A 14,714-nucleotide genomic window follows, 5' to 3' on the forward strand; every position below is an offset into this window, starting at 1 on the left:
CAACACGCAGACTTAAGAAGCATCCCTGTCCCATGTTTGGGGGATGAAGTTAAATCTGGGGACCCTGCGTGGGAGAGAGATATATGAGCTTTCACTTTGCAGAAGTCTTAATGTTAATTTCCGGTATTACATTTATAGGGTGTAATACACACAGCGTGTTCCTCCTGTACGTACAGTACAAACATTCTCACTGAACCAACATTTTTCACAGGTGACGTTAAACTCTGCAATGTGATTTGAACTACGTGACATGTTGCCACATGCAAATATTCCCCCCCTTTTTTTTTGCACACATGTATGCATTTTTTTTTACAAATGCAATACATAGAAAGCATTAGCGTATTTTATTTAAAAAGGGACCACGAACTTTTCTACAGAAAGTGAGGGAGAACATTTAGCAAATTGCAGCTTTAAGCTCTAAAAGAAACATTGTGGGACGATTTCTGTTAATATTCTCCGTGTGTCTGTCAGGATACATAGCTTGACCTACAATGATTAGCTATTGCAGCTTCAAAAATGATTGCCCAGATCATTGCGGTTCTAGTAAGCTTACGTGATTTGAGTCACAAAGCAAATTTTTCTTCTTCCTTAACCAAACAATACAGACGTTACAACAGAACTAGGGGAAGCTACGGGATTCTTGAGTGGTCAATGGAGGGCTTGCTGATTTTAAAAGCAGGGCTGTGTACAATGTAGGTAAAGAGACTGGAGATTCAAGCCAGTTTGGCTGGGAGGTTCTCCGAGGTTTATAAATGTGGGCCAAATATTGAGGAAATCGGGGCTGAGGTTTGGTTTGGATGGGGGCCAATGAATTCAGAGTGTCCAATGGAAACAGGATAGATTGTGATCATTGGACATGGTTTCCCTCCAGAGCAAGGTAATTCTTCAAACTGCAAACCTCCAGAAGCCAAATCAAAGAGCAGACGTCATAAAACCATTGTGGACGCCTCACCGCCAGGTGAGCAGCACCCTGTCACCAGCGTTCTGTTGCTTTCGTACGCGTGTGGGAACAGCCAGGAAGCAGAAGGCGTTCCTCTGGATGGTCACTTTGTGATTTACCCAAGGCATTGTTTTGTTTCCTTGTCCCATGGCTGGTGTGGCCGCAGTTGTCACCTACGTGAGCCAGAGCTTCTGGCATCAAGGATGGGAAAACCAAGCCAGCAAGGTGAGGATCAGGTGGGCTACCTGCCTTGAGGGGGGCGTTGGCGAGCTAAACCAATGGTCCACAGGTATTTTTAATGAAAAATCGTTATCAATGAAACATTTTAAAACACACTGTGAATTGACGTATTCACTTGTAAACTGGAGAACACTCTGTTGTACAGGCATATTTTGTGTCCTGTACATTTTAAACGACGTAGTAATTTATAAAGGTCCACGTGAAAATGAAATTATTATTTTGACCTGCAGACATGGCTCCTGCTAGGAGTGTGAGTTCCCCACTTTCTTGTTTTCTTGAGCGCATATCACAAGAATTGTCTTCAATCTGTGGTTTATCAGTTAAATCCAGATGATACAATTAGTAAATTGTGGGCACATGTAGTCGGCGATGCAGCACAGAAAGCTAAACAAGTGGGCTGGCCGGGACGCGCCCGCCCCTCTCAGCTGTGTGACAATGCCTGACGCACACATGGGGGGACGTGTGTGTCTGTCCGTGTTCAGTGGGAGGTGTGCCTGAGCTTTTTCTGGTTTTAGATGGAGATCACAGTGGATGGATATCAGCAGAGGTTCGGGCACCTGCCCCCAGCACTCTGTTTTGCACCCCCAGGTACATGAGCACCTTTGGAGAACCGGCTTCTGCATCTGCAAGCATAAGTGGTGCACTGTGGTCCGACCCCATCCGGCGTTGCTTTCCAAGGCACAGCTCCGTTTCACATCAGAAGTGGATGCCTCAGAGATAAAGGAAGGCACCGAGAGGTACTAGAGCTGGTCCGGGAAACCAGCACCTTCAGGGACCCTTCCCTGCACCCCACAGCTGAGTCTGGCCTCGCCTCTGTGTCCCCCAGCAACCGGGACCACCTGAGTCAGAGCCTGCGCCTCTCTGTCATCCCTGCCCAGTCACTGGTCTCTCTCCCATCTGACTGCTGGTTCCTTGAGGAGGTAGGGACTTCACTCCTTCACGCTTGTATTCCTGGAGCTAAGGAAGAATTCAATAAATGGTTGCCGAGGTGGTGAAGCAGTCAGTGCTGGCCCATCTCTCTCCACAGTCTGCACCTGGGGTCGGGGCCCAGCTCCAGTCCAGCAGGGGATGGCAGGGAGGAGGGAGTGACTTTCAGCCAGGTGACCAGTCACCAGTGCACGTGTTAGGAAGGAGAGGTTTCAGCCTGATAGCCAGGTAGGAACCCTACTGGAAAGTCGGCCAGATGTGAACCACAGCGCGACCCCACGTGCCTATAGCGGGGGACTTGGCGGAGGGCTGGACGGTTCTGGAGTGAGCAGCTGCCGTTCTGAGCTGCCCCCATCCAGTGTGCTGTCTGAGCAGGACCCCTCTGCTTCTTCTGCAGACCGGGTTCAAGCCCTCTTTGCCAGCGCTGCCCCCGCCCTCCAGATGGCCTCCCCCACGTGGAAATTCTCCACTGTCCCCAGCCACTGAGTGTGTGCTGCTGTCAAGGGAGGGGGAGGGGAGAAGGGGGAGGGGGAGGGGAGGAGGGGGGAGGGGGAGGGGAGAAGAGGACTGTCCAGAGGCTCTAGAACCTGGAGGCCACAGGAATGGGGGTCTGTCAGACATCAAGAAAGCCCAAGTTCAAGATTTTTCATGTTCCAGAGACGAGACCGAAGGTGTCTCGGTGGGGGGAGGGAAGCGTCCCCAGGGCAAGAGGGTGAGAAAGGAGAAGGCTGCTGCGGCCCTGCTGGCACCTGGCCCTTCCCCCCAGCGGGGGGACACAGAACAGTTGTCCTTGACCATCCTGAGGGGGACACGGTAGACCGAGCGGGCACAAGTGGCCTGGAATCCTTGCTGAGTGTCTGTGTCCTCGGGCAGAGGGAAGCACACCGGTTATACCTGTGCTCCGGGTCTGTGGCCCTTGCGCCCTAAGTGGGTCATGGTGCCCCATCCCAGGGTGGGGGCCATCCCCATGAGGTCCCAGGAGAGGGTGAAGCAGCTTTGAGGCCCTTGGCCTGTGTGGACCCTACAGTCCGGCTCTGGTGTTGAGATGGTGTCATGGGCGTAGACCTTGCCCAAGGGACTGAGGGAGGGAAGGGCCCCTCTTGTCTTGGGAATTTTGTATTTTATGGTTAATAAGGGCATGACTCTTTCTGGAAGTTTGGCTCCAGGTTCGAAAGACTGAGGGTGGGTGTCTGCAAGATACAAGGAACTGAGGGGACTGTTGCTCGGATGGTCAGATTTATTGGGTGTGGCAGCGCGTGTCACAGAAAAAGTGAGAATGACCATCACCTCCTAGGTTTTCAGGCTTTCTTCTTCCTGGAACCATCACCATCTACCAACTTTCCTGGCGTCTTTGCCCGCCTGTAAGCTCCCGTGGGAGTCTGTGCTTGTTAGTCTCCCTGTGACCCCCTCGCCCCCCTTTTCCATCCATCTGGATTCAGCAGACTTGGATGGTCACCCCACCACTGCAGAGCCAAGCTCCGGGGATGCAAACAGGAAGACCTCGCTCTCAGCTTGGAGTAGCTCACTGACTAGTGGGGGAGAAGGACGTGTAAACAGCAAGTGTTTACAGTTACTGGTGCTGAAACAGAAAGATCTACATGGAGGAGGAAGCTTCAGCTCGGAGGAGCTCTCCAATTCAGCACAGCTCTGGAAGCCGCCCTCTTTCCTCACCCTCGGCCATTGCTACCACCGCAGTCCCAGTACTGTCCTTTCTCCTACATGACTGCCATCACCCCTACCCCATCCCTGTGTTGGCTCATCCCCCACTGTCCCAGGCTCCGAAGAGCCACCGTGGGGCTGCAAACACGACTGTGTGTTCCCCTTGCTCACGGTCTGCTGTCTTCGCTCCGCTGTTCAGGGTGAAATCCTTCAGGGACATGTGTCCCCCGCGGGTGTCCCCTCCCCATCGCCGTCCCTCTCCTCCTGCCTCTTCCCACCCTTGATCGCGATTGTACTTCCCCAGTTTGCTCAGGGCCTCTGCTGATCTCCTGTGCCTTGCTTATTAACTTCCGCTCACCTTCTGATCTCAGTTTGGGGCCATTCCTTCCAGAAGCTGCCCCGATGCTCCTAGGCTGGGCTGGACACCCTCGTAAATACCCCGCAGCTCCTACCTTTTCCCTGTGGCAGTCGTCCCTGTGTATCTCTATATTCCGTGATTATAGGACTCGTGTTTGCTTCTTTAAAGAAAATAAAATAAGGGATAGGGTAAAAAAGGATTGTCTTTGCAAAATATTTGGTTCCTTTGATAGGCTCCCTGAGGGCACAACTTGTCTTTTATTTTCAAGGAACTAGATCAACAATTTCGGGCTCGAGCGTTCATCACCCCTGCCTCCCTCACCCTTCTTCTGGGAGGAGAGGGAGTCACACAGCAGGTATGTTCAAAAGAGATATTATACACACCTCCGTCTTAAAATCTAAAACATTAAAGCTCACTGAGAATTATCTTTTTCTCTCCATGTGCCCTGGGCTTTCCCTCACCTCCATCTGGGCCCAGTGACACTCCCTGGTGACCACTCAGGGCTCTGCAGCTGTTGTGGAGGTGGTCCCTTGTAGATGGGACGTTATTTGGGTGGTGACTGGGGGATGGTGCTGGCCTTTCTGCTCTAAAAAGGCTGAAATCTTCCATGAGCTTGTTGTGCTGCGTTGTTTGTTTGGCTATAAAATGTCAGGTGGGGAATTAATACACACGTATTAGTGGTACATTCCATTACTAGGACTTCTTGTAGGGACTACGGGGAAGTGGTCCCTTCTCGCAGAGAACTCAGTCCCCAGGGCGCTCAACTAAAGACATCTGGATCTAAGGAAGCAAGTTTTTGCTCGTGTGGTTTGGGGCTTGGTCTCAGCTCCCTTCACGTGGCGCCTTTGACCCGTGACTTGCAAAATGATGCTTCCTTCACACTCCAAGGCAGTGGGTGAAAGTTGAGGACCAAGTTTCACTTGGGAATTTACTAAAAGATGACTTGGAGACTGAGAGGAGGTGGCCCTCCCAGGGACGTGGTGGCGGCTACGTTCTGCACAAAGTTTTAAAGACGGACTGTGTGGTCCAGGAGCTTGGCCCGCTGCTGTCCCACTTTTCCTGAACTGATATCCAGGTAATTTCGTTTCTTAACCTGCATCTTCCATCAGCAGGAGAAAGTTGAACACTTTTCAGCCTTCTCTGTTCAGTGGTGAACCCCATTCCTCTGCCTTGTGAAAGACCTGACTGAAAGTTCTGCTGGATTGTGGAGACCAGCTGACTTGCATTCCTTTTGAAGGAAAATGGGGAGAAACCGGCAGCACAGTTCTGTGCAAGTTAGAATCCCAGAGCTGCAGAAAGCATGACGAAGTGGACTAAGGTGCTGACTGGCTTTAATCCTTAAAGAGACCACCTGTAGATCCTATCAGTTCAGAGAGTCCCCGAATTACCGGTGTCGAGCATAGTAATGACCTGCCCTCATGCACAGTCAGGAGAAGTGTCATCACAGGACTGCAGTGAGACACCAACTCTCTATGCCGTCCTGGACCCAGGATGAGGTCCTGCTGCCTCCAGTCCTGCCTTTTCAGTGGAATCTTTCAAATGCAGCCAGAACAGTGCTTCTCAAGGGAAACTCCTCTCAGTTCCCCGCTTAAGTCTCTTTTCTGGCTTCCATCGCTGTCAGGATAGAAACCACAACTCTTCCTAAGGTTTGGGGGCCTCCTAAGCCGCTTCTCCCCAGCCCTCCAGCTGCATTTTCACCAGCCCCGTCTCAGGCTCAATGAACCAGCGCCTTTCAGCTCCTCCAATGCTCCAGGCCTCCCGATGCTTTCTTGTTTTCTGTCTGTGCCTCTAACTCCCCCACCCCTTCGCTTAGCAAACCCCTGCTCGGCCCTCAGGCCGCATTCAGTAGCTTGTCTCTCAGTCTGTGGGTCTGCCCTGGCTATTTGCTTCCCCCTTCCCTCTTCTCCTCTGTGGCAGCATGAGCACAGTGCATCACTCTTCCCTGCTAGGCTGTAAGCCCGATACAGAGTCGTCCATTGGCCACCGTTAATAATACCTTAAAAATAACAGTCTTAACAACAACAATATTTACTATTTCTTGAGCACTTACTACATGCTAAGTATCGTCCTAAACACTGCAGGCACCTCTCTCTCATTAATCCTCTCTCCCACTGAGACATAGAGGTGGTAATACCCTTATTTTACAGATGAGGACACCAAAGCACAGAGAAGTTAAGTAACCTGCCAAAGATGGCACAGCCAGGAAGTGGTGGAGGCAGGACATCCCTGACAAAATGTCAGTTACTTTTTGAATGAATGCAAGTCCAGTCTTCAAGGTCCGTATTCTTTTCTTTATTTTACTGATAAACTGGGGCCCAAAGGCAGTAGCAGTTACCCAAGTTGACGTGAGTAAGAAGGGACTGCAGAGCTGGGCTGAGAACTCAGTGTGTGGGTCCAGGAAGCCTCTGTCCCCCTGTTCTCCCACCCCAAACGGCTCCATCAGTGGCGATCCTTATGTGTCAAGACTCTTTGCCATGCATATCATTTTGTTCTGCTACCGTCGTCCAAAGAAAAAGATCCCTGAAAAGAAAGAAGGTCAAATAGGAAGGAATCAGTCAATCAACAAAGTAATTTCATTAGTCCTCAGTCATGGGATGCTACCCACAGGAAATCTAGACACGGGTTATAATTAGGTACCAGAGGGGGATTAAACATAGTTTAGGATTATCTCCTCAAATTACTTAACAACTGAACCTTCTGAAAGCATATTCTCATATTTCAAATCCTGAAAAAGTCTATAGTTTAAGCTATAAGAAAGATCAAATTACAAGGTATGCCATAAATTTTGTTAAAACCGACATATTCTTACACACAAATTTCTTTCTGCTTTCAAAAGGTTTAAATGAAGACCGAAGCCATTACTTAGGATGTTTTAAATTGTCTGAGTCTGTTACTTGTTGGAGAAAAATTTTCTGATTTAGTGATATTATGGTATTTAATATCGACAGTTTTTCTTAAAAAAAGAAACACAAAAAAACCTCCTTGGAAAACATTTCAAAGCAACATTTGATACTAACTAGAAGTCAATTCAAGTAGATTCATAAAAGTGATGTAAATGGGAGCTTCTCAAACGTGGATTAAAGTAGTGGAGGCAGGTTTGTGTTTTTCTTGAGAAGTTTTATTTCTCATAGAAACAAGCAGTGGGAGTCTATACTCCAGGTAATTTCTAAAATGCCAAGAACTTAATTTTATACTCTGCAACTTTTTGCTTTGTGTATATGAGCTCTTAAGAATAACTGCATTTAACTGAATACATCGACATAAAGGTAATGGTTTAAAATATCAAATTCTTAATTTCAAGATTGTTCTAGATTTTGAATTCCCATTTTCTAGCAAGAAATATTTAAATAGTTCTCAATCTAAGATTTAAAGAACATAGAAATGTATCAACTGCAATTAATCTGAAACACAGCTGAACAGTAGAAGAAAAACAAGAACAAAATTACAAAATAACAAAAACCAAACCACTGGAAGCCCAGATCTGATTCTTTAGGGCTCCTCAGATCTTTCTTTTTGTTGTTGTTTTTTGCAGTATGCGGGCCTCTCACCGTTGTGGCCTCTCCCGTTGCGGAGCTCAGGCTCCGGATGCGCAGGCTCAGCGGCCATGGCTCACGGGCCCAGCCGCTCCGCGGCATGTGGGATCCTCCCGGACCGGGGCACGAACCCGTGTCCCCTGCATCGGCAGGCGGACTCTCAACCACTGCACCACCAGGGAAGCCCCCTTCTTAATTATAGGAAAAGTTTGCACTAAGCTAGAAGTTCTTGGTAAACAAACTCAAGCCTTTATAATATCCTAGGAAAATCATTTATATATTTTTTGGAAATCAATCCACGAGGTAACTTGGTTTCTTATTCTAAAACCAGCCGTTAGATGTAGAAATTACTGCTCTAGGAGATCGCCTGAAAGCAGAGGTACTTGCAAGTTCAAATCTTTGATCCTAGCTAATCAGGATTGCAGCTCCTTCGGGGTGAAAACAACTTCTGTAGAAAGATCTCTGACAAAGGTTAGATTTCAGTGGAAAATTTTAAAAATCACAAACGTTTTTGGTCTTCCCATAAGGATTTCACCCAATGTGGTGTCCTTATGAAGCTGAACAGAGATCCTCCAAAATTCAGTTCAAGCTGTTACTGACGATGCCATTGATTAGCGGATGAAAGGCATGAATAAGAGATTTAACGATGAACACGCTACACCAGGCGTCTGCCTAATCTTGTAAAGAAACTTCACGGACACGGTCAGGCTCGTTTGTCTGCATGTTTTCTATGGCTGTGCCCTCGCTACCATGGTGGAGTGGAACGGGTACCATCATATGGCTCACAGAGCCTAAAATACTTATCTTTACAGGAAAAATGTGCCAGCCCCTGAACTAGACGGTCAGCGACTTGCATTGTGCCACAGAACAGTGCTGACAGATTCATTTTCTCTGCTCCCACCATCCATCCTGGGCACCACTTTTCTATGTAGGAAAATGTTTCCTCACCATCAGTAACTCAGTTTTTTAAGTTAACTTTCGCTTTTGGATTTAGAGTTTATATTTGAGATTTTTCACCACTCTTTCTAGGTTTATAGCTACTGCGTTTTGCTTTACAGGTTTGTTTCTGTTTTCAAACCTGAATTTGCAGTCGTGCTGCCTTGCATTCGAGCAGCATGTGCAGCGTGACAGGGAGGTGCCCTCCTGGAGCCCGCAAGTCTGGACCGTGGCCTGGCATCCCCTGTGTAGCTGTGAGGCGTGGTCAAGGTATTAAAATGCTCTGTTCTGGTCTGCGGGTGCCTGGGAGGCTTACTGGAGGTGGTAAGCCCCCTGCAGTCATTTCTGTGTTGTTACGAGAGTGAGGCAAAAATGTAAAACAAACATTTTTTGAAAAGTCTGAGTGCTATTTTAATAAGGATTTCTGGAACAAAACCATGGACTACTGTCCAAAGACAAAACCAATTAATGCATCTTCATTGAGGGTCTCCCAAGAGAAAGGATGTGGAGGCCAGCGGAGGAGAGGAGAGAATCAAGCCTCCTCCCCAGCCTCCCAGCTTCCCTAGCCTCCCCACGTGCCTGTGAACTGAGCTGCCTGGGCTTGGTGTCCTGTGATGACCCTGAGCCTCCAAACAGGCAAGTCCATCCTTCCCTGTCATCTGTCTCTCTGAACTTGCTGCACTTTAGTGACCTTGGAGTTTCCAGACCATAGGCAGAACACTGCATCTGCAGTTGGCTTCTCCCCAAACATGGTCTTAGCTGGATGGAAACCTCACATGCATGTGCATCCAATTTCATCACGGACACATCATGGAAAATGCTGCCATCGAGCCCAAGTCGGCAATAGAAAAACAGTTAAGAGCAAACCCTCCGCTGTGAACGCTTGGCTATCGGAAGCAATTCATACTGATGTGTCTGCATTGTTAAACCCCCAAGTTGACTAGGCAGGTGCGATGGAGCCCTGTGCTGTGTCGTCTTCTGGATTTAGTCTGTCTCTCCTTTGAAATTAAGTGACGGCGCTGCAGGCTCCACAATTCCATTGATGCTGGTTAGTTTGAAATGTTTTCTTACTAAATGCTCAACAGCATGTAAATATTCTCTGGGGAGCCTTTTCTTTTTTGAAAAAACACACTCTCATTTCAGATAAATGGCCAACTTTTTTACTCTTTCAATTTCTTCAGAAGTCAACGGGATAAACAATAGTTCCCCAAGATGAAGAGAAATACAAATGAAGGGATTATTCATTTGCTGTTTTAACAGTGGGTACAAGAAGATTGGTGAAAACATACACTGTTATCTACTGTGTAAATAGACACCTAGCATGTAAATTAATCTGCTTTTATGAGATGTAAATAGAAACACAGAATGATTTTACTACCATGCTTGGCACTCCTGCACTGCTAACATTCACTGGGCCTCTGGGCTGGTGTTTGCTTTTCAGGGCACTGCACACAGCAAAGAATAAAATGGTGAAAATCCCTACCTTTCTGTGCTTACATTCTAGAACATAGGCCAGCAAACAAGGTCGCTAGTAGCTACTGCCCTGAGTTTGATTTTAGAGTCTAGGTGACCCATGAAACTGTAATGCCTCTCTGTGCTGTCAGGAAGGCAGGACCGCTGCTCTGGTCACAGAGTCAGTCCATTCTTAGCATTAATGTCCCCTTAGCATTAATGTCCCCTCCCTGCTGCCCATCTGCTTTACAGTGGTTGTAACTGTGGTTGGTTTACATGGCTGAGAAGTTGAATGAGGAAAGTTCAAGAGAAGAAATGAAGGTGCTGGCGGAGCAGCTGAATCAACCCTGGACAGCGGTGTGGACTGTGAATCGCTTCTTCCATCGGTCAGGGGCAGAGTCCGTCAACACAGCATCTCCGAAGGACTCCAGGTGGGGAAGGGTCCCCCTTCCTTTATTTCTAGCTAAAAATTCCACAGCCCTAAAGTAGGCAAAATTACAAAAGATAACCCTGAGTAAGTATTTGCATCTCAGTATTCTGGTCGGGCCTGGGGTTATTGGGGACCAGAGGTCCACAGATCGCCCCATCCCTCTGCCTGACCCGGCTATCGGGTGGACCAGCGGCGGCTGGAAGGTGTGTGCCACAAGTAGTACATTCAATGTTTCTGCCTCACACCCGGGCCTGTGCTGGTGCGTATCCACCCAGCTCCACTGCCCAGATCTCTGAAGCTGATGGTTAGAGGGGTTCACTTACCATGGAGCACAGTGTAAATGCATTTACAGCTTGTCACCAAGATGTTGACAGGCGCTTCCATCTGAGTAGCTGCACACGCCTCAGGCCCTGTGCTCACACCCACCGCGTCCCAGGGCCGACGGGCGTCTGACCTGCTGCTCAGTGACTGTTCAGCCACTCTCAGCCCGGGAATGTGATTCCAGGCTCTGAATCCCAGGGCTCAGCTGCCTTCCTGCTTGGGGATGGCAGAGAGCAAAGAAGAAACTCGGTCACTTGGGAAAAAACAAAACATTCAAATACTTCCAGTGTCAGATGTCAGTGTCTGATGAGAGTTAAATTATTAACATAACAGGAGTGCAGGGAAAGATCAACCTGTGTTTGAGGGGGCTGATTTGGCCAGTGGTCTGAACCTTTCCCTGAGAACAAGTTTATTTTGTGGGCGTGCCCAAGAGACAGGGGTGGTCACGCAGATACAAGGTAGGAGTCGACCATGGTGAAATGTACCAGCGGACACGTGAGCCATTGTGAGAGGAAGAAAGCAGAGGTCCCTGCCCAACCCCCCACCCCCGTGATGCTGGCTGAGGACTTGGAGTCCGGAGACTTCCTTCTGAGAGCATCTCCTCTCATTTCGATGTGGCCCAGAATCTTATTTATTTAGCTCAGTTGAAGGAGTCGATTCTGTAGGAAAAGAACCGTCAAGTGCCCTCTGCCCTCCCCCCATTTCCCCACAAGGTTCTTCCTCCCCAGAATTTCCCTCAAGGACCCCAGGACTACCTGTCCATCAGCCCAGCCCATGTACCATCTCTCTGGCCCTGTAGGTATTTCTGACAATGACTTGGAGTAGGAAGAAGATATTACCAGCAAAGTGACCTGCATTGTGCGTTATACACTTTCTTAATAAGATAGGAACATGATGGTTTTCGTTCTCATCAGTTTTCCCATCAGACTAACCTGTCAGTTCATCAGAAAACTCAATTAATCAGTACCCTGCATTCCTCAGGTTAATCAAATCTTTGCCATACTTTGAAAAAAAAGTGGCTCTTTTGTTCTTACAGAAAAGTCATAGTTTTGTTTTTACTCACCAGTTCCTTCAGGGTGATTGTCCACAGCTATAACTCTGTGTTTTGACACAGGTTACGTATCAAAAGTTGAGGAAATGAGGATGGTTACAAACGTGATGGGAACAGCCTCTGTGGTTCGGCCCCACAGCAGCAACAGTGACCCTGTGAAAACCCAGGTTGTATCATGTCACCTTCTGAGGGAAGGAAGGAAGGAAGGAGGGAGGGAGGAAGGAAAGATTAAATGTTTACAAGGTTAATTTAGCACAATTCTATCTGATTTTTTTAGTCAATAGCTTCTATTTTGCATATTATTTCCATGTTGGATTTATGAAATTTCCAGAATATAACAATGTAGAATTAATCAGTGTTACTTGCAACAATCATTTCCAAATCTGGGAGCAAAAACTTCAAGAAAACATTAGATGTACTGGAACGAACAGCTCACTGGCTGTTCGCAGACGGGGCTGGAGGTCCAGGGCTCGGCGTGAGTTCTGTGGGACTGTGGGGAGCCACGAGGCCACGTCCATGGGAACAGACCCATCTCCACACCTTCTCTCGAGGGAAGCCTGTGGCCCAACTCTCTCTTGTCTAAGTTTCTCTTCAAAATGAACCCAACAGTTTGTCTACTCACCTCAGACGAGGTCTTAGCCATCAGCCCCCAGGCTGGAAGGACCCTGGCTTTCCAGAAAAGCAGGGAAGTCTTCGGGGAACACGCCACAAGTGGCACCGTGGGGAGGACACTTGCATTTCACCGTCTTCCAAAACACTCCCTTTCCAGGAAGCAGCAGTCTCCTTCGCATCCTCTGGAGTAAAAAAAAGTTATAATTGCCATAACAAATCGATTAAGAGGAACATGCACAGAGAGATGTTGCTCCTCCCTCTTCCAAGAGAGCCATGAAATATTAAAACGAATGTGGAGAGGAGCTGAACAGGGTCTGGAAAGGTGGCACTTAGGGCCTCAGGAGAGGTGCAGTGCAGGAGGCGCTGAGACCAGAAGCAGCGGGGTTGTGGGCGGGGACTGACTTTTTGACGTGTCTCCCGTGAGGGCGCCGTGGAAGCTTCTCGTTAGTGTGGAGCCGCCTCGCTGGCACCGGCAGTCACGCCTGCGTGGAGATGAGCTGTCCTTTTGGGTTTCCTGTCTTGCCTCTCTCATGATGTCCTGCTCTGTTTCTTGTTTGCTATCTTCTCTGTAGAGATAAGCTCTGCTCCAGCTGCGGGGAAAGGCCTGCTTGTTACGGTGTCTGTCTTCACTTGTCAGACCCCATCTCCAGTCACTCATGCACATCATGCCACTACACGTTCGTTTGTCCCTTTGCGTTCTGTTGTTTCCATCATGGCAGAGAACTCTATTCGCTTTTATTTCATTTCTGAGAGTTTCGGGGGTGGGGGACTTGGAGTTGTATATATCTGTGTATTGGTTTAGGGGTGCTGGGGGCAGGAAATAGCATGTCCGTGTGAGCGGATACGAGACGGGGGAGGAGAGAGGGCAGGACGAGAAAGACAAATATCATACGATATCGCTTTATGCGGAATCTAAAAAATGATACAGATGAACTTATTTACAAAACAGAAACAGACTCACAGACATAGAAAACCAACTTGTGGTTACCAGGGGGGATGGGAGGGGCAGAGGGATAGTTAGGGAGTTTGGGATTGACATGTACCCACTGCTACATTTAAAATGGATAACCAACAAGGACCTACTGTATAGCACAGGGAACTCTGCTCAGTATTCTGTAATAACCTACATGGGAAAAGAATCTGAAAAAGAATAGATACATGTATATGTAGAACTGAATCACTTTGCTGTACACCTGAAACTAGCACAATGTTGGTAATCGACTAGACCCCAATATAAAACAAAAATTAAAAAAAAAAAAAGGAGGGCAAGATGAGGAGTGACGGGGGTGACTTCACAGCAGGTGTGTGAGCTGTGAGAGCGACTTGGGGGTGTTGGGAGGAGTCAGGAAACCAGGCTCAGTGCCTGGTGCTGGTGTAGGAGAGACAGCACCCCAGTGCTGCCCGCTCGCCCCCAAGCCCTACGGCCACCTACTGGGCCTCCGCTCGGGGTTTCCCAAGTTTGGAAGCCGTGGGGACATACAGATACCCCTGGGGGAAGAGCAAGGGACAGACCGTCTCTCCCCACGGGAGAGGGAGACGGACTCACAGGGCTCAGAGTAACTGGAGTGGAAGGTTCTGGCATGGCTCAGGAAGGAAAGGCCTTGAGGTGCCACGTGGGGGACTGAGAACAAAGAGTGGCCGCATCGGGGCAGGGGACGGGGCACTGATGGGAGTGGGGAAGATGCTGAGACACACTTTCTAATCCTCAGCTGCACTCTTGCTGCTGCTGTGCCCAAGAACTAGTGCCTAAGGATCATCACACCGTCAGTTCCGCCGAAAGAATCCCTGGGTCATACCCCCCCAACGGTAGTCCATCGTGTGTACTGGTCATGCCCACAGCGCTGCTGCAAGTTGCTGTGACAGGTTGACAAGCCATGTATATGTTTTAAGAAAGCCTTAAAAAAAATTCCAAAGCCTTAAATCTCCCTATATCCAAAGTTCCTTTAATATTGTAACTAAGGATTAGAAAAGAAACCTTGTAATTTATTGAAAAACCATATTTCCAAAGGTCTTTTTATAGTGTAGATAAGGATTAGGGTGAAAAAAAAACTATGATTCATGGAAGATGCATCCTTACTGGCCAAAAGAAATAAACGTTCCCTTATAATCTCTGCATCCGAACCCACAAGTATGTAGTCAACCACCCTTTCTTCTGATTCCCCAGAAGTGCCTCTAGCACCCAGTCTGACATGCATACTGGCTTCTTGATAAATATCCTTACAATTTGGATGGAAAGTATTTACTGGACTCAGGCT

General features: G+C 48.2%; 1 long non-coding RNA gene across 1 annotated transcript; it reads right to left on the reverse strand.

Annotated features, from left to right (window-relative positions):
- Positions 1-8,677: 8,677 nt before the first annotated feature.
- On the reverse strand, positions 8,678-12,764 carry LOC113610510 (uncharacterized). Its single transcript, XR_003429113.1, has 4 exons — positions 12,470-12,764; positions 11,342-12,000; positions 10,799-11,009; positions 8,678-10,525 (listed from the first exon to the last, which is right to left on the reverse strand). It is a non-coding gene; the product is annotated as an uncharacterized LOC113610510 (long non-coding RNA).
- Between the last annotated feature and the right edge of the window lie 1,950 nt (positions 12,765-14,714).

The sequence above is a fragment of the Aethalodelphis obliquidens genome, unplaced genomic scaffold (genome assembly GCF_003676395.1).
Source record: "Aethalodelphis obliquidens isolate GAN/ISIS:26980383/991018 unplaced genomic scaffold, ASM367639v1 scaffold63, whole genome shotgun sequence".
Classification (NCBI taxonomy): Eukaryota; Metazoa; Chordata; class Mammalia; order Artiodactyla; family Delphinidae; genus Aethalodelphis; species Aethalodelphis obliquidens.